Raw genomic sequence first — 21,054 nt, forward strand, 5'->3', positions numbered from 1 at the left:
TAAAATAGCAGGAAGTAGCCTTCTGTAAAGTTCAGGATCATAGCAACACATTTTCTTCTCACATCTTATCAAGTCCCAAGCACCTGCCCATGAAATTGGCAGCAGAATGACTTTCTGTGTCACCAATTATAGGTTTCTCGTCATCTTGCCAACTTGCTTTGTCTCTCAAACCTGGCAAAACACAGCTATTGGCAGGAAGGTGAATATTTGAAAATGATTATCCATATAGGGATTTTTGGTTCCATAATGTTTAATTAAGTAACTTAAACACCATTTTAGCAGTAGGGATAGATTTGCTTTTTATTTTCTCACATGCCACATGCTCTGTAATTTGAGCCCTTTGGCCAACACTTACTCAAAGAAAAACTAGAATGAGGTCCTCAATGAAAATTATCTGTAACAAGAGTAATTTAGCAAAATATTAATGACCTCTAGACTTTGTAATTCCATTCCACATAACCTCCCTGTAGCTAACCTGAGCACTCAATGGCCTGCTACTATAGATGAAGGGGGTAGAGAACCAAGAGGTGGGATTTTTTTTAGACCAAGAGAGTTCATCTTGAAATTCTGAGTGTTCATCTTTAATTAAACCAAAATCTGATCTTTCAGAAAGATGATTGTCTTTAAAAGCAGACTTTTGTGAGAAAGAGAATTCTCTGAATATATTGAGCATTACCAGAACCAGGTCTTAGTAAAATGTAAAGCATTAACCCTGCCTTCCTGTGGCAGTGGTGTTATTTGGCTTGTTGCCTAACATAAAGGAATACTACATATAGGAGATGGGAAAGCCACATCCAGTTATTTTGGTTCAAAAGATTGTGATGGGATAAAAGGAAATGTGGGTTGGGGGAGTGGATATTCTGGGGAACCCAACAAGACACAGGAATGTTAGATAAGGAAGACACCAAAAACAGGGGTGCCTACCTGTGTTTTAAATTCACTTTAGGGATTCTAAGAGGTAACTATCTCATGGAGAGCCATCAGCCATATCTGGTCTTATTGAAGTAAAATTAAAGGCACTGACGTTTAATTTTTCCAGATGTTGGCTTTTATCCTGTGACCAGTGGTTCTCAAAGGGTGACCACAGCTAGCATCACTATCAGCACCCCCTGAAAATGTGTTAGAGGCAAATTCTTGGACCCTACTCCAGGCCTACTGAATCACAAAGCAAGATGGAGCAAAGCAACCTGCGTTTTCAACATGTGTATACTACAAGGAAACTGTTGAATCAGAAGAACTTGGAACTTTATGAATTGGCAGGGCTGAGTGATACCCAATTGTCAAGGAAATAAGGCTCACAAATTTTAGAGAATAAATAAGTTATGTGTCTGACAGCAAGGTGCATGGATTTGTAACTGTGTTAGGTCCTTCTGAAACTCTGAAATACAGAGCTTGCATTTTGTTACCCAGAAATTTTCTCTGGAAAGCAAAATATTTCAGTAAAGAAATGATAGAATGAAATAATTTTAAAGGGACATTAAAACTGAGAGTGGCCAATGATATTTTTACAGATTGCCATTGGCAAATTCTCCTCCATCTTCTCTCTCTCTCATGGATAAAACTTTGAAGCCTTATTCAAGAGCCCACAGGTGGAGGGAGTTTTGGCTACATTGGAATGCTGTGCAAATTGGACTAGAATTCCATATTTGGAAACTCTTCAAACAGGATGACTATGATGGGTCTAAAATAAAGGAATATAAAATAAAACAAAAGACAGTAAAACAATGGATTTCTTTGTTACTAGGATTAGTCAATCTGCATTGAATTTTTCGGTTACTTCTATGTCAAGGACACATGCTTTTGGAAATTCACACCAATGTACCTCAATTGCAAAGTATTAAAATCTCTTTAGAAATGTTTCCAGGCAGGGCAGTGTATTTAAGTATTTATGAACTATTTCTATAAATGACTGCTGGCCAGTTGTTATAATTAGGTGTATTCAGATGATATAATAATCTTCCCATAGCCTGAAAATGTGCTGACTACATGGCACTCACTGAAACAGTCTCTGCACAGTGTACTGACCTGATTTTTTTCTTCCTGGAAAGATAAGCTTTTATTTTTAGTTACTTTTGAAAACTTTTTAAGTGAGGTGTAACTTTTATATAAGTTAAATTCACAAATCTATATGTATAGCTCAGTCAGTGTTTGCATATGCAGACACGCAGATGGCCTCCATTCAGATAAAGGTATTTCTAGTACAGCAGAAGATGCCTTGTCTCCCTGAAAGAAATAACTCTGTGCCTAAGCCAATTGCTATTCTGACTTCTATCTCAGTTAATTACATTTTTCATGTTTGACCTGATGTAAATGGAATCAAATCATAGTGATGTTTCCATGACTGGTTTCTTGCACTCAGAAGTATGTCTATTAGATTCATCTATGTTGATGCCTTTAGCAATAATTTGTTTCTTTCCATTGCTGTGTGACATCTGATTCTTTGAATATATCACAATTTTTATAAATTGACTGTTGAGCTGTTTCAAGTTCTTAAGTCTTATTGAAGCGGGCATAGCTATTCTTGTATAGGTCTTCTGGTGAACATGAACATTTCTTTCTCTTGAGTCTAAAACAAAGAGTGGAGATTCTGGGTCAAGGGATATGTGTACTTAGAATTAATAGGTATTGCCACCAGATTTCCAAAATGACTGTATCAATTTATATTCTTATCCAAAAAATGAACTTTAAACATGAGGGAACATGCTCTGCATGTTTTCAAATGGACCACTCTTAGCCCTAGCCACCTAAGGATGGTTTGTTTATAATTATTTAAAACATAAATGCTCTGGATAGGATAGTTTTCACCTTTCTTATTAATTTTCAAATTCAACTCTGTATATACCTGTCAAGTGAAGATGATGTGGGCAGAAAGATATTTTAACTTCTCAAAAACCAGTAGAATTACTTATAATACTTAAGACAGTAGGTAGAATTACTTATAATACCTAAGACAATGTAAATAGTAGTTATGCTGTATGTTTAAGAAATATGACAAGAAAAATAGTCTGTAGATATCCAGTACAGATGCAGCTATCATAGGCATAACTATACAGTAGAAATTTTTGATGTCTGATTGGTTGAATCCACAAAGCAGAACAGAAATCAACTGTAGAAGGAAATAAAGACCTGTGATCTGACTGTGGATTTTCTGACTGTATACTACCAGCTCTTATTTATACATGAAGGTATTCTGTTTCCTTACAAAGGTTTTGAAATATTTTTGGTTTGCTTCTTCTGTTTTATTTATTCATACACATATTTCCATGTCACATACACATATTTCCAGCATACACATATTTCCAGCAACTATAGCCATGCATCACCATGTTTAATTTGTAGGTTAAAGGTGATGTACATATTCATGTTTAGTTCATATCAGCAAAATCCCTCCCCAAAGGTTGTACCAATATATATTTCTAGCAATATGTAAATGTGCACAATCCCCAAACTCCCATGAAGTTAGCTGCAATACTCTTTTTCATCATCATTTTATTGGCCTTCAGTAGTGCCATTTTATTAACATTTATTTAATTAAAAGATTCAAAATCCTTCTATAGTTCTGTTAACTATTTTTAGTTATTACTTTATAAAACATTTGATTGCCTTGCTATCCCATAATTCTGTGCTATGTGAAAATGTATATGTATGAAATCTGTCAGCATGTGTCTGCATGTTTTAATTATTTTTCCTTTTCATTTCAGCAAATGAATTCTTCCATTATTTAAGTATTTATATTTTTAGTAGAATGTTGTGATATTTTCTTCCATGTAGAAATTCTTCATAATTCTTGTTAAGTTCAACCCTGATATATTTTTTATGATTATTATAAATGTAAATTAAATTATTTTCATTATACTACTTTACTGATTATTATATAGACTAATTACTCTTTAAAATATTATTAATTGTTGATATATATGAAATCTAATGGCATTAATTTATGTCTGTGGTCAGTACTTTGCCTAATACTTATTTTTAATTGATAAACATTTTTCAGTTGATTCTTTCTGTATTCCTAGCAAAGTTATCAAATCACTTGAAAATAATAATAATTTTCTTATTTTCAATATTTATTGCTTTTATTTTGTTCTGCTGCCTCATCACACTGGAACATTTCAGAGTATTGTTATGTGAGCCTAGTAAAAAGAAGATCTCTGTCTTCTTCCTTGTTTAATTTGTTTACATTTATTTCACAGTTAATCTCCATGGTGGCATTAGATTTGAGCTACATTTTTCCCTAAAAAATTATAGTGACTGTCTTATTTTTTCTTTTGCATAAAGCATGGCTAATATTTAGAACTATATTTACATGTATTGAGATGATCCTGTGAGTCCTTAAGTAAATGGTATGTTGATAGAGGCCCTACTACTGTATTACTCTTGCATTCAAAGTATAAATTCTATCTTGTCATGGAACATTTTCTTTTTTATATACCATGGAAACAACTTGCTAATGTTTGGCTGTAAAGTTTAGACTTTATATTATAAGTAAGATTGTAGGTCCACAGTTTTCTTGCTTGGTAATCCTTTTAGGTTTTTCTATCAGAGTTATGCTATCTTGGTAAAATAAATATAACAATATCCATTCGTTATTCTGTGAAATATTTTCAATAGCATATAACTTTTTTATTTTCTTCCAGTTGTGCCTATGTTAAATGGTATTATATGCCAGGAGTGTGCTGGGTATTAGAGATATATGCATGGGAAATAAAGACATGGGGTTTCCTTCAGAAGTTAATGTACAGTGCATTCTGTTTCTTGAAAGTTTGCAAAAAATTAGCCAGAAAGTAGAGGGATAATACATCCAGTTTTTCAAAACTATTCTCATTTCTTCCATCTTAATGAGTATATTACAGTTTTCTACTCTTGTCTTTCATATTTTCTTGGAAAATTATTCCCCTCAAAGGGAAGTTTAGTTTAATAGATTGATGACCTCCATCTGTGATTATATCAAGTTCCTGATTTTTATTCTTTTCCTCCCTTTTGATGTGGTCATTATAGCTTTAAAAAAAATCTAAAACAAGGAAAAATTACCTTCCTGTCACCAGATAGTCTACTTTTGTAATGTTATTGACAATATGACAAGATTTGCCAACTCTGAGAAAAAGTCATGAATACATTGAAAATGATGTTTTTTTTTCTTTTTAAAGATCACTGTGATGTGTAACCTTGGCAAAGAACTCAGTTACCTAGAATTCAGTTCCCTAATGTATTACTTGAGAAGAATGTGAATTTCTTAGGTGAGGAGCCACGTTTTTTGTTTCTACCCCAGAACCTAGGACAGTGAGTCTTATGTGGCAGGTTTTCAATAACAATGTGTTGAATTGAGTTTTCTGTTGAAGGGCAGAGCTCGATTAGATGATTTCTTGAGGAACATGCCAGATCTAAAAGCTAGAATATTATATTAGAAGAACAATTACAGTTATGAAAGGAAAATATTTGACAATACTTGCCTTTCATCACTGTAATTGTTTTTCTAACATAATATTGTAGCTTTAAAGACATCACAAGAATATATAGACCAACTATAGGTCAGAAATATATAGACATTTTAATGAACTATTTGGCAATATTGTCATCTCCTTAATCACTTGCTAGTTGTATTATTGGGGAAATACTTAAATCTTTTATTTTGAACTCAGTAGCAAACTTCTCTGTTATTCTCTCTTTCTAGCACATTGATCCATGACTGACCTTGTGTTTTTGTTTACTTTCTCTCATGGAACATTTTCTTCCACATGGAAGATTATATTTCTGAGAGCAATACCCAGTGGCTTTATTTTAGAATTTCCATTTGCTTTAGTTATGAACGGTAAATATTTTCTCTCACAATCACCCACAGTAAATAACTAGCATCAACACTAGATTTGGGGCAATATGCTCCACATCAGACTGTCTGTTAAGAAATGCTCACTGAGGGTCAAAATGTTCAACATCACTTGTTATCAGGGAAATGCAAATCAAAACTACAATGAGGTACCATCTTACACCAGTGAGAATAGCACATATTAAAAAAAACTAGCAACAACAAATGTTGGCGATTTTCTGGAGAAAAAGGAACTCTCCTGCACTGTTGGCGGGAATGCAAACTGGCCCAACCACTATGGAGAGCTGTGTGGATATTTCTGGACCTACTAAACATAGAGCTTCCATATGATCCAGCAATTCCATTCCTAGGTATTTACCCAAAGGACACAGAAACATCAATTCCAAAGAGCACCTGCACCCCTATGTTTATAGCAGCACTGTTTACAATAACTAAGCTTTGGAAACAACCCAAATGCCCAAAAATAGATGACTGGATCAAGAAGATGTGGTCCATATACACCATGGAATATTACTCAGCATTCAAAAAAGATAAACACATGCAATTTGCAGCAACATGGATGGAGCTGGAAGGGATCATGCTCAGCGAAATAAGCCAGAAAGAAAAAGAAAAATACCGGATGGTCTCACTCATAGCAGGAATCTAGAAAACTTAAGTAAGGGACCAGGAAAAAGAATAACTATAAGAAAGAAAATAGGTTTTTTGAGAGGGAGGTCATGAGTAAAGTACTATTCTCTTCACATCATCCCAAGGGCACATAATGTCAGCATGACTTATCACTGCAGATGTTGACCTGGATCACCTGGGTGAAGTAGGGCTCGTCAAACTTCTCCACTGTAAAGTTGCCCTATTTTCTCCTTTCTTACACCATTTTCTTTGGAAGGAAGCCACTCTGCACAACCCACATTTAAAAAAAAAAAAGAAAGAAAATATCAAAATCAACAAATAACTATGAACCAGAGACACTCTATGGGGGACAGGGAGTGGGGAAAGGAGGGATTGGGGTCAAAATAAGGGGGTTGTAATTGTATGGGGAATATAAAAAAAACATTTAAATAAAAAAAAAAGAAATGTTCACTGAGAAATTCATGGAGATAGAGCCACACTGAAAAACTGCTCAGTACTGTTATCGTTTCAGAAAGAGTATTGGTCATATTTGATAATGTTTCCTAAACTTTTAGACTTGGAGAATCACATAGATTTGTCTCATAATCAAATCTGAAAAACAAGGGGCCTCCCTGGTGGTGCAAGGGTTAAGATGCAACCTATGAAGCTATTTGCACCCACTGCAGCATGAGTTCAATTCCCAGCCAGCCAGGGAGCAACCCACATGGTGCAGCAGACCTCTCCTGACTTGCCCCGCTGTTCCCTTCAGCAGTGAACTTAGGTCAATCTTCCTGTTCTGTTCCCCACTCTGTCTCTGGTGAATCCTCTCACTGCCCCCACCCCCGACACCTCTAGCCTGTATCCCAGCTCTTGTATGCAAAAATAAATAAATCTTTAAAAAAAAATTTGAAAAATAACATCATTGGATAAGCACATTAAATCTTTAAAACTGTTAGTTTGGGCCCTCCCTGGTGGTGCAGGGGTTGAGCACAGCACTGTGAAGCTATCTGCAGCCTCGGCATGAGTTCCATCCCCAACCTGCCAGGGAGATACCCACATGGTGCAGCAGACCTCTCCTGTCTCAGCTGCTGCTCCCCTCAATAGTGTATTTCAGTCAGTCTGCCTGTTCTGTTCCCCACTCTGTCTCTGGTGAATCCTCTCACCCACTGCACCTCTGGCCTGTACCCCAACTCTTGTATGCATTAATTAATAAATATTTTTTAAAAAAACTGTTAGTTTGATGTTACAATAATGGAGGCTATGATATAGAAAGGCCTCTTGGTTTGGACCCAAGCTTGCTCTGCTTTATAAGATGGCAGAATGACTGATGAGTAACCTACAGTTCTCTTCATCCATATGTCATCCTCTCCAAAACTAAATCAGTTTTCTCTTTGAAGACATGTGATCATTGCTGTATCCTATTTCATTAAACAGAATAAAGACACTGCTTGGAAGCTTTTTAGAGTTCCTTTCTGCAAATTGGGATAAAGCAGGGCATACATGACTCAGCTTCACATAAAAGTTATCACAGTGCTTAAGTGGGCAATAGCTGGGGTTAAGGTACGAATGGATTCATAAAAGCATACCCACTTCAAATCTCAATATCTCATTCCGTAGCAAAAAGGTAGAGGGGTCCCTAATTCCTGAGGTTTTTCCTAGTTCATAATTTGGTGATCCTTGAATTTGCTTCTGTGAGCTCCCATTGTCATATAATAGTGTTCTTAATTGGAGCAATTGTTAAGAAAAAAGAAAGGTAAATTATGATCTGAATAACAAAGGGATTTGAGACCAAAGGAAGAGGTTGATGTTGCAGTGCCTATATGTTATTATGCCCTGAGGGTTTGGCTTCTTGGCTTTCATTCAGAATTGATGGTGAGAAATATTTATGCATGATGGTAAACTGAAGAACCATAAATCAGAAGGAACTGGTGGACTCTGTGTTCCTGATTTCCATTATGCAGAGAAGCATGAAAACTGAGTTCTCCCATTCACCTTCTTTGAATGACTATGCTCATTGATAGACTTCAGGGATTTCAGTCAATACCAGGGCAAGCAGAAAATTCATGTGGAATATTACCTTCAAAAACCTCCTGAAGCCTGATACTTCCCCCCTTTCTTCTAAGTAATCCCCATTTGATGGCACTTGGCATTAGAGTGAGTTTTACATTTCATTGCTTGCTGAATTGAAGCTTTTTGATAAACGGCATACATGTCACACAATGGCATATACAAATGATGTGATGTTTGACAGAAAGCAAAATTGTGAAGCTTTTATTTTTGCATTCCATATACTTGTAGACTTAGTTGAGAAGTGACTGGGGTATCATACCATGTGCATTCCAATATAGGCTTGGGTGTATATTTCAGATTTTGGAGAAGTGTAAATTTGTATTCAAGTTGCAAAAAACAAAGACACAATAATAATGATAAAACCCTATTGTGATTTCATCGACCACATGATATTAAACTGCACTGTCCTTTTAATTTAGAAATCACTTTATCAGAAATTGTCTTGCATACTTCTTAAAAACCAAATGAATGTTAAGCATCATGCTGATACCTTTCATAAAATAATGATGGGGTGTATGATAAAACACTATAGTTTGATGTTGCTTGGCTATTAACCTTCAAAAATTCAGTTCTGAAGATCATCAACTAAAAAAAATGCTGAAAGGGAACATGAGTTTCCACCTTATGCTATCACATACATTCTTTTCTTATATTTTTAGTGTCAAATTTAACCTTCCCTACTACCTTGGTAAGAGAAAAATGCCTAGTGACTCTTGAAAAGTTATATTAGGTAAAAAACTGATGGTGGAAGCCCGTAAATGACAGCTAATTGTCAATCTTGGGTGTCAGTAAATTTATGTTCATGTACTTTTGTTTGCAAATTTAATATGACTAGATTCTTTTCTCTTTTCCGTTATTATCTTTTCCATTTAAAAATAATAGAAAAATGTAGTGATGTTAACAGGAAATGTACATACACACAGATAAACAATTATTTATAAATTTGTGTAAACTCCATGTCAAACTGAAGAATCTTCCTTTGTTGTTATTCGAGACATAAAATAAGGTAATATTTTTCTGTGTCAATTCCCAGAATACTAGCTGATTGGTAAGAAATGACACCCACTGACTGCAATGGGCCGTTAGGAAGGTCTCTGTACCTCTCATGAACTTGTCATATAATGTAGAACGCATCTCATGTGGTGAAGAGAACTGTGGGGCAAAACAGGACTGTACTAAGCTCCAACTTTGCCATGGAGGGATGTATGGTCTTGACTTGATCAGCCTACCTTCACCTTTCTGAATTTCTGTTCCTGCTGTCACAAAATCTGCATAGATCCACCTCGTAGGTAGACTTGTTAAGATTAAAATTGATAGAATGCACATATTGCTCAGAATTTTAATCCCAGAAGTTGCCACCATTCATGACCTGTTTTTCAGTTTTTCTGGGTCCATTCTATCATCTTAAAAAAAAAAAAAGATTTATTTATTTATATAAGAACTGGGGTACAAGTCAGAGGCGTGGGAGGGTGAGAGAATTCACCAGAGACAGAGCGGACAACCAAATACACTGCTGAACAGAACAGGCAGACAACCAAAATACACTGCTGAAGGGAGCAGTGGGCATGGCAGGAGAGGTCTGCCGCGCCATGTGGGAATCTCCCTGGCCGGCTGGGAATTGAACCCATGCTGCAGAGGCTGCAGACAGCTTCAAAGAGCAGCATTCAACCTGCTGCACCACCAGAGAGGCCCCATTCTATCATCTTCGAAGTCATAAGTACCAACCTCATATGCTATTGCAAAGACCAGGCAATGATATAAGCCAAAATGAGAGTAATAGGGAACTGTAGGACCTGGGAATACGCCCAACTAAAGTAAAAAATAAAATAATATGTTTACCAAAAATAAAGTAAGGATTTTTTTTCTGTGACCTATAATTCAGTAACCTTCTTTAAAAGTCTGTTCCTTTTCTAGATCTATGGCTTCTCAGCCTATCTCATACCCTATCTACTTTCCTGCCCCTCTTCTAAGGACAAGTATCCAGAAGGGACACCCATAAGATGTTAAGATCAGAAACTCATCAGCTTCCCCAGTTAGATGCCAGTCTCGCCCACCTTCTTCATCATCATGATAGTAGATTTTACTGTCATATGAGAATTCTTCATTTCTTTGTATAACTATCATGTTTCCTCCAGAGAGCGAAATGCTACAAGCACTAATTTTGTTTTGATTTCACACTCTGTTCTCATATTTACTCAACACAGTGAATTTAAATCATCACAAACATCAAACTCTGACTTTTTATTCTATTTATATAGTCAGTGTCCATAAATGCTGCATTAAGAACTAGAGTCTTTTGATATCAAGAAGCTTCTCTATTACCAGGAAATAATAAAAATTGTTTTAGTTAATGCATAATAAATGGTAAGCAGAAAATATTTGAGGAATCCCCAAACTGAAACATCTAAAGCAGAGAAATGGGCCCAAGGTATTAAGGTTTTGCAGTGGCCAGCTAGCACAAATAATTATGATGTACCTTCCTTCACAGAGCAAGTCAGTGCTTTCAGAGTACTACCTAGGTGCATCTTTAGCCTCAGAGCACCAAGTGAGCCATTCACAGTGTCAGTTCCATTGTGATTAAAATGCGAACAAAGAGGAGACTTTGCTGTCTGCTCTTAGAATCTTCTGAGACCTGGCAAATATTCATCTGTCTAGTCTTCAGTCAGTCATGATAAATGTCAACCTAAAGATCCCCCTAGGAAGAGATAGCCACATGTTGAATATTGAATCTGTATAATAGTGGAGGTGGTTTGACAGGAAGAATTATTTTCCTTTCTCAGCCTGCTTTCGATGTGACATGATGGATAAATGGTCAGGATAGTGGGAACAAGAACGTGTGGGGTATTCTCTTTTAATTTTGCCACTTCATTTTTAGGGGTTATTATTCATTCTTCTATTGCCCTTTATATTTCCTCATCTACAAAATTCAAGGGCTTTTTCACTCATTAGTTGAGTAATTAGTTGAGTAATTAACAAAGCAATTATTTTATGTTATGTGCTTTCAAGTTTTCCTTTTATCAATGATCTCAGTCATAAATTTCCATGTTGGTTAGACTTTCTCCTGGGAGCCAGGTCAACTCACCTTCACTGTCAGGTTTTCTTTTAAAGATTTATTTATTAATGAATACAAGAACTGGGGTATAGCCAAAGGTGTGGGGGGTGGGGATGAGAGGATTCACCAAAGAGAATGGGGAGCAGAATAGGCAGATCTACTGAAATACACTGCTGAGGGGAGCAGTGGGTGAGACAGGAGAGGTCTGCTGTGCCTAGTGGGTCACCTCCCTGGCCAGCCGGGGAATCAAACTCATGCTTTAATGGCTGGTGACAGCTAGATAGAGCTGTCTTTAACCCCTGAGCCACCAGGGAGGCCCTGTCAGGTTTTCTTGTTTACATTCCAACCTACAGAAAGACCATGGAACAAAATCAATAGCTGCTACTTATAATTTCCTAACTGAGTAGAAGGGTCCAACTAGACAGCCATGTCATCCAAGTGGCCCTAGCTACTGCTCTGCAGCCTCTTTGCTGCCCACTCTATCCTTACCTCTTTTCGCCAAAGTTGTTACGTTATGACAGGAGGACATCAGACTTTAAAGGACTGAAGTGCAAGGGCACACAGTAGAAATGGGCTGTAAGCATCATGGTGGAACAAGGACAGGAATAGCCAGACTCCACTATTATTGACGTGAGATTAGAGAGGAAGTTTGTGTTGAGAAGACTAAAAGGGAGACTGGCTTCAAGTGTCACCCTGATTTCCATAGGATTAAGAATTGAGAGGCTATTTAGAACAGGGATTGAACAGAGGAGATTACTATGGAGTATGAATTGTGGTAAATTAGTGAATTAGATGAAAGAATTTTGGCAAAAAGAAAGTGACATATATTCACATATATATGAAACTTGTTCTTAAATATATATATATATATATATATATATATTTATGCCAAACTCCATATTTGTGTATAGAGAGATACACACATGCCAACATTCTAACAGTCGATTTCAGGATACTTTCACTGTCAGGAATAATATCCCTTTGTTGTTTTACTTTTAGCAGCTATCCTGTATTATCTTTGTGGTCAGAGTAAACAAAATAGAATTAAAGAAAAAGTTAATTGAAGCAAATGAGAGTAAAAATGATAATGCTACTAATACGAGTGAAGAATGTCCCGAAGTTATCATGGAATTTTAAGGGCACATGCTAAAATCATCACATGTCTGAGGTCATGTTTATCTTTTGATTTAAAGGTGTAGGGTAAAGTTATTTGGTGAGAGGCAGTAGAGTTTAATGCAATGATCTTTTAAATAAATTTTAGTTTCCCTTTAATAAGGCTCAAGATATCACTCAACTTCCTGGAATGTAATTTATTTGTTAAAATAGGCTTTTTTTTGTTTGTTTGTTTGTAATTGCAGAGTTCTGGATTCAAATCGTATTTCCACCTTTTGAATTAACCCTGTTATGATAGGTAAGTCGCTTAGTTTTTCTAAACTATCATTTCCAACCTGTAATGTGAAGATAGTAATAGCAAGCTATAGGCTAATTGAAATAATTTTACAAACAGGATAGGCTAGTTGTAATAGTTTTAATGGATAATGTCTGGCACAGCGTAGTCCTTTAATAACTCAAAACTGCTCAATTTATTTACTACATCAGTAAACTCTGAACATGCCTTTATATTGTCAGTTCTTTGAAAATTTGACAAAAATATTTAAGTAGAATAAACCTGTAATATGACAAAAGCGATGGTTTGTCAAGAAAATCACTGACCTTCCTCATTGTACATTATTAATTGAAAGTACAATGATCTGAAAATTATCAAAACATGGCAAAATTTGGCAGATATTCATGTTGGTATTTATTAAATTAAAATTTTTCTGCTTTGTATAATTTATCACATACTAGGTATTATAGAATTTCCTTCTAAAGAATTTCAAAATAAAAGCATAAACACTTCCAATGTTTCATTTCTGCTCAAAAGATTTTCTTAAAAGCTAGAAGATATAATTCATTATTTATCATCTGAGAAAAATTATGAATATTGCAAAACCTTCAGTGATACATCAGTGAAGTTAAGCCCCCACATCTTCAAATATTTCAAAGGCAAAAACGTGCTCTTTATAGGGAAAAAAAAGAGAATCTATCATGGCAATTTAGACAGTCCATTTTTTCTACTTCACTGTAAGAACAGCATAAAATTATTTATTCCTGAGCCTGGTATAAAATTATTTATTACTGAGCATTGGATACCATATCACTCAATTTAAATTTATGCTTCCAGAGGATGTTCACAGCAAAATTAAATAAGCTTTGGAATTATTGCTGCAATGAAAAAAGCTATTACATGTAGGAAATATTTTATAGGTAATAGAAATATAAACACCAAACTGCAATTTTACATGAAGAACATAAAACTCCATTTTTTTGGTGGGGGGAGGGGGGATTGATTATGTCCAGTACGTCTCCATTCCTATTCAGTGTGACTTTGGAAAAAATAGCCTTATATCTGTCTCTTGGTATTTCTTTGACTTGTCCAATCATTACAGGAGGTAGAGAATGCTAATTTTTTAGTTTATACAGCCTAACTATTTTTCATGCAATGCTGTTGGGGAGGACAGATATAGATTCCATGCTTTCATCTAATAAGAAGAAATTAATTAAAAAATTTATGGAAGCTATACATTTTATCATCTCAATTAAGACAAAGAAAGAAGAGGTGAATATGAGACAAGAGCAAGACAAACATTAATATTTTGTTAGCGAAGTTACCTGGATTCTAGAGTTATTGTATATAGCAAATAGGTTTTCTCTCAATTTTCAATTAAAATCAGTCAATATTGTCTGACTCATGTACTGCTTCCAAAGCTGAGAAAGGAAGAGTCCCATGATTAATTAGTAATGTCTGTCATGGGCACAGATGACAAAGTGAAAGCACAGGTGCCAGGACAAGTTTGCACAGCGATTTTCCAAGTGTGGTCTCAGGAACAGCAGCACCGCTTGGGAACTTCTTAGAAAAACACATTATCAGTCCCTGCCCAGATCTACTGAACTAGAAAATCTGGGGCTAGGGCCCACTAAACAGTTTTAATAAGCCCTCCAGGTGATTCCAAGGGATGCTTAAGTTGAGAACCTCTGGGTGGAAGAATGTCAGTCATCAAACTACCTGAATTTATAGAAGTGTCCCAAACAAAATTTTGTGTGTGTTTCTTAGCAGAAATTTCCTTTATGACATTTCAAAACTTCATTTTATTGCCTTTCAGTTTTCCCACTGCTTGTTAATTCTTAAATTCAAACCAAAGGCAATTTTAGAATGGGATATATAATGCAGAAATGCACTGTCAAGTGGTGACTTCTCACAAAGTATGATGTCTTAGACTGATAGCTATTGTATATGTTCAAAACAAATGATAGTGTTGCACACTTTTTGCTTGGAAACTATAGATACTATCTGAAGTCAGGGAATCCTAAAAACGAGTGAATTTTCTGTGATTAGAAGTGACTCAGTAGGAAAGAGTTTCAGAACATACCAAGGAAGTGACTCTGACAATCATTATATCCCTTGGTTACCTATCACTACATAACAAACTAACCCAAACCCTATGTGCCTTGAGAAACAATAATTTTGCAAGGTTATGATGCTGTGGGGGCAGAAATGGGGACACGGCACAGCTGGGACTGACATATCCTTGTTTCACATAACTAGATCACCAATGTTTCTCCAGCCAAGACAGCTTGGAAAGCTGGGGTCTCACCATGCAACCCATCTCTCCAGCAAGGTGGAATGGGCCATCAAGTGGGAGGCAAAACCAGTGCAATAGAATCCCCCACTCCATATTCTGATGGGGGAAGTAAGAAAGAATGCATTGCTATATTAACCCAGTACAACAAAGTTTAAAGTTTTTCTGTTAGAGGATCTTACTAAGTATTTTCAAAAGAAAAAGTAGAATTTATCTTGCAGAAATTGCTTTATTGTAATAATTGGCACTTTTCTCATCTTTGTATCCCCATCACCTTGTACTGTGTCTGACACATGAGAAGTAGGGATGCATCTGTATAAGCTAAGTTGAGCTGTTGTAACAAATAACCCTCGTATCTTACAACCTGCCCTTATGGGTGAATTAAAGCTCAGCTCTATTTTGTCATCTTTCTGGAACCCAGACTCTAGGAAGAGCCACTCATTCAGCATTACTGGCTTTGTGGGAGAGAGAAAAGAGAACATGGCAGAAATCTGAAGCTTCAACTGGCATTGGCACTCATCACTTCTGCCCACATTTTTTTTTAAAGATTTTTTTTTAATAGAGTCATGTTTTTATTTATTTATTTGTTTGTTTGTTTTGTTTATACAAGCACTGGGTACAGTCAGAAGCGGGGGAGTGTGAGAGAATTCACCAGAGCCAGAGCAGGGAGCAGAGCAGGCAGAAGGACCGAAGTACACTGCTGAGGGGAGCAGCGGGCGGCAGGAGAGGTCTGCGCGCCATGTGGGACCCTCCTCCGGTGGCCGGGGAGCAGCTGGGGATTGAACCAGTGCCGCAGAGGCCGCGGGCAGCTTCGCAACCCAGCGCTCTACTGCTGCGCCACCTGGGAGGCCCACTTCTGCCCACATTTGATTGGCCAAAGCAATTCAGTGGCCAAGTCTGATAGCAAGAAGGCAAAAATATGTAAATCTCTCATGGGGAGGAACAAATATTTTGAGCAATGGCACAATCTATGATGAAAAAGATGTCTGTACAAATAACAGTACATTATTATTGCTCTCTTCTCAACTACCCCAAGGTTGCAGAAACATTATCTTTCCTAAAGATTATTAGTATGTGTTTTCATGTGATACTGTCCAGATGCTTTTTACTGAAGAATCAACTGAGACCTAGCTCCCTCTTTGAAAGAGGATGTTGACACACAGAGTAATCACAGCAGAACAATTCTGCTAAACTAGGACACTGGTAAATAGTAAAATGTTGTTAAGTTGCTCCTCAGTGTAATCTTTCTGTTGAAGTTGATAGAAAATAGAGACTTTATGTCAAGTCCAATTCAATAATAGGGTTTGCATTGACAACTGCTTCCTGATACAGAATTGGCTTGAAGGGACAGGACTGCAATCAGGGCAGTTATAGTTAGTGTGAACAAGTTGGTTTGATTTTTAAATGACCTTTGTGTGATTTTGGTTCCTGGGAACTCCAGCTTAGCTGTGAATGAAGCACACAAAAAGCCCTGAGGATGTTTTCTACATGTCAGCTGGTGGCTTCAGAGGGGTGGGACTTCTGAAGCATGTCACATGCACTTGATCTGAGCTTCCCAGAGGCATGCTGTGCTCTGTTTTTAAACACATGTAGCAGGCCATTATTTAGGGATTCATCTACTTATGCTATTTCCCTCCCACAAGCTTGAAAAAGAATCTGACTGGCTTCAAAAAATATTTTCAAAGGATTAGAGGGAAATGTTGCATGTAACCTTCAAGCATGGGAGACCATTAGTAAATTTCATTCCTTGCAAAGGCAATTTACATTTTTTTTCCATTTTCTGGCTTTGGCCCCAAAGTCCACAATGTTTGGAAAGGACATGATCTCTCTAATTGTAGATGCCTATGTCTGTCCCATCATTCCCTGCCTGCATTGCTTTCTAAAGGGGGACAGCAGGTCTGCCAGCCAGAGAGCCCGACTGGTGTTCTGAAGTTGGTTGGCAGGTTCGTTTACAGATGAACATTTCATGGATGCATATTTATGGCCTAGAATCCCAAGTATTCACTTTATAATAGACCATGTGAGCGAGATGATAAAGTGGCACAACCCTGCACATTATCCCCATGGCAACTGTATCACAATGAAAAGTTGCTGCTGGTGCAAAGATGTTTTTCTCCTTGCTGGGAAATTTGGAACGTGCAGGCTGGGAAGGGGCTCAGAATGGCTATTTCTCTTCTATTTCTTTTTCTCTCTCAGCAGCTTCCTTTTGTCCTGTTTTGCCTTTTCATCAACCTCTCTCTCCTCTCCTTTTTGTGATCATAAATAGCCAAGGAAAATGGACATCTTTTGTCTCAACTTTGCCATCAATCCTAAGCTTAAGAACCACAATGAGCAGGGCTTTTTATAGGACAGTGTGCAGAAAGCAAGGAGGCCACCGCAAAACCACATGAACATCCTGAAGGCTTGGGGATTTTCTCTCCCCAGAGTGCTCTCTTCCTACAAATAAGTGTTCCGATGAAACACCCAAAAGTGTTGCCCTAAGGAAGGTTCTGCACATCTGCCCTTTTCCAGGGTGGGTCCAAGTGGGGAAAGCGCCATTCAGGTTGGTCAAAACACAGGACATGGTCAGTTAGTGTGTCCAGAATGCAGGTGAGGGAAACTGATATATGAGTCAAGTCTCCTTACCCCTGCCTCATACAAAGACACATTTCATGTCTCCTGGACAATGTTACAAGCTACTTCTATGAGGAGAGATTGGTATTTCCCTAAATCAAGTCAGACGTCTACCTACACCTGACTGGACTCTTGCGTTCCCTGCTTGGGTGGCTGTTGCTCTTCTTGGTGCTTTGCTGTTTCCCTCCTTTCAATATGTTTGCCATTCAAAATGCATTCTAACTTTGGATGGCCTTTTAAATCTGTTACCTTTTGCAATGGTAGAAGTGCAGGTGTGTATGTGGGTTCATCTCCATTTGGTTAGTAGAATCCTCCTCTGCTGAGCTCACACTTTTGTGAACTTTCCAGTGGGACACAATATCATGGTGGCCTGTGCCTAGTTCAGTGCCATTGATCATCTAGTATAGATATTAGAAATAGTTAACTGTATCTCAGTATTTACGCTACAGGCTATCAAAAGAGAATGAGATGACAGGAATGTCATCCAATAAGTTTGCATCCTCCTCTGGGAAAAGGGTTTGCATGCCTTTGATCATTGGCAGAATATTTATAATATGTTAGGTAGACACTTTGTTTATTACCTTTTTTTTATTTTTTATAGAGGCATGTTTTATTTATTTATTTGTTTGTTTGTTTGTTTGCTTGTTTATACATGCACTGGGTACAGTCAGAAGCGCGGGAGGGTGAGAGAATTCACCAGAGCCAGAGCGAGGAGCAGAGCAGGCAGAAGCGAAGTACACTGCTGAGGGGAGCAGCGGGCGGCAGGAGAGGTCTGCGCCATGTGGGACCCTCCTCTGGTGGCCGGGGAGCAGCCGGGGATTGAACCGGCGCTGCAGAGGCCGCGGGCAGCTTCACAACCCAGCGCTCAACCGCTGCACCACCGGGGAGGCCCTGTTTATTACCTTTATTTAAAGATTTAATTATGGCGTAAGGACCTATGTTTAGGTGACAAGCTGGGAAGGGATTGGCTGGGATGGCTTTCTTGATGTGCCAAGTTGACTGGGTTAAGTCACCTACTCCATTGACTAATTTAGGTGTCATTTTGAAGAGATTTTGTAGATTTAATTAGAGTCCCTAATCAGTTGGCTTTATGTGAGGGAGATGATCCTGGATTATTTTGGTAGCCCTTAGAAGTTGGACTGAAGTTTCCCCCAGAGAAAGAGAATGGAAATTCTACTTATGGATATTTGGCTCATGCCTGGGGGTTCCAGAGAGGCTGTTATCTTCTCTTCCTGAACTTGACTTATAGAGTTTGGACATTTGGACTTCCTAGCCAGTCGCCATAATGACATAAGTCAACTTTTGTAATAAATAAATTATTCAAATGTGTGTGTGTGTGTGTGTGTGTGTGTTCTGCTCATTCCAAAGCATGACACATGCTGTCTGGTGAAGTCCTCAGTAATACATGTGGTTGGCAGAGCCCCACCCCTGGAATCATAGAGCAAAGTTTAGAAGAGTGGGTTTGAAGCTTAGAGATGATAGGATAATAACCTACACATAAAACCTTCCCCACGAAGGGCCAATTAGTCATGTTGTGAGAAGAAAGGAGAACAAGTTTGGAGAGCATAGAGAGCTTCTCCTGGAAGAGAAAGATTCAGAAAGGTATCTATCCCTCAGCTTAGCCACTGAGGAACTACAGAAGCGCTTAGGGGAGACTGGTTGTATGGCATTGGGGGACAGAATACTAGTGCCAGAATTGGTGAGATGCGCTGCTGGATACCAGCATTTCCAGAGCAGAAACTAGCATCATAAAGGAGAACAGAAAGATCTCTTTTTTCCATTTTTGCTGAGGGACAGTCATGAGGAGGTAGCCCTGTGGTGGAGGACATGGCTCTCTGGCCTTCTGGACTCTTCCAGATTTCTTCGACCTCCTGCCATGCTCCTGGTAGTGATGGGAAGAGGAGGAATAGCAGCTCAAACTGTTCGTAATACAAAAAACTCTTCATAAAAATAGCTTACCCTTGCCCCAGCCTTACCAGCAGCAACACTGCAAGGAGGAAGTCTTAATTAGCATGGAGAACCCAGGAAGCAAAAAGAATTAGGGGAAGATTCTAGGAATAACCTGGTGTCTCCAGTATATTCTAGGACTCTCAGAATCTTCACAGTCCTATCCTGGTAACTTTAGTATTTTATAAAAATAAAACTTAAGTTTCCCAATGCCTGTAAGACCCAAACTGGTGATATAAATGCTTGAAGTGGGTCAGGTATGGTCTCTGAGAAACCTGGGAAAGTGCCATCTGCAAGCGCCAGCTTCACATGGCTCTGGATCACTGCTGCCAAGAGGAGTGTGGTTTGCTGCTGCCAGATCTTTGATCCTTCTAAAAGAAGCTGGGAAAAAAATTGGATTTTGATGAGATATCTTCCAGTTTTAAAATGTATATCAATTATTTTTCAAGCACCATGTAGTTCAATGAAAATGCATCTGTGGGCACTTGTTTGTAATCTCAGCTCTAATTATTGGAGATGTCACAGCTAAAACAGGATCTGCTTCCTCTCGATTCCCTTTGTTTTACTCTTTTCTGTGCCTTGTGCCCTCCAAGTCTGTCTGCTCTGCCATCTTTCAGTATTTTGGTTTCTCAATCTCAGAACAGGGACTGGCCCTTTCAAGCCATATTACACAGTAATTGAAAGAGGAAATAGTCCTCATTTTACAGTGATGAAAACTCAGACAAGAAAGCACCCAGGCAAGCAACTAGAGCCATCACATTCTGTTTAAATGGATCTAGTGATAAATTCAAAAGGAGATTCGAGTTTTACAAAATATTTTTTATATTTTGTTTTTGTTTTTTATTCTTTGTTTCATAGTCTGTCTTCCCAACAGCAGCCAGTATCATGCAGATTGAAATCAGCTGTTAAGGGAAGCACTTCGTATACTCCTGAAAGCAATTATCTGAAATTGCTTATTTTGATGTGGCTTCCGTGAACACTAATCAGCAGCTGGCTCATGAAGGTTAGCTGTCAGGTCTCTCTTTTATCTGTGAAATGTGCTCTCTAACCTTAGTTGTGCAAACCCCATTCTATCTGTGGTTTGCATCATCCCAGATTCCTTCTGCAATACCACTTGCAAACTGGATCCTAAATCTGTCTGCAGGTTATTTTGATTTTAAAGAAAAGAATAAAGGAATTTTCAGTCAACCTTCAAAGGGAAGATGACTATCAATTAACTTACCTGCTTCCCTGACATTAATTTGAATATTGGCAGATGT

General features: G+C 37.7%; 1 protein-coding gene across 9 annotated transcripts in view; it reads left to right on the forward strand.

The window, feature by feature from the left end:
- LRRC3B (leucine rich repeat containing 3B) overlaps positions 1 to 21,054 on the forward strand; it is a 277,752-nt gene that overhangs the window by 125,701 nt on the left and 130,997 nt on the right. For 7 of the 9 annotated variants that reach the window (XM_054692856.1, XM_037525340.2, XM_054692861.1 and 4 more), the window contains one exon: positions 12,914 to 12,966. The exons of the other annotated variants lie outside the window; for them this stretch is intronic. The gene's annotated coding sequence lies outside the window, so the exon portion shown is untranslated. The remainder of the gene's footprint in view (positions 1 to 12,913; positions 12,967 to 21,054) is intronic. 9 annotated transcript variants of the gene reach the window in all.

The sequence above is a fragment of the Talpa occidentalis genome, unplaced genomic scaffold (assembly GCF_014898055.3).
Source record: "Talpa occidentalis isolate TD23 unplaced genomic scaffold, MPIMG_talOcc4v2.1 talOcc4.10, whole genome shotgun sequence".
In the NCBI taxonomy this organism is placed as follows: domain Eukaryota; kingdom Metazoa; phylum Chordata; class Mammalia; order Eulipotyphla; family Talpidae; genus Talpa; species Talpa occidentalis.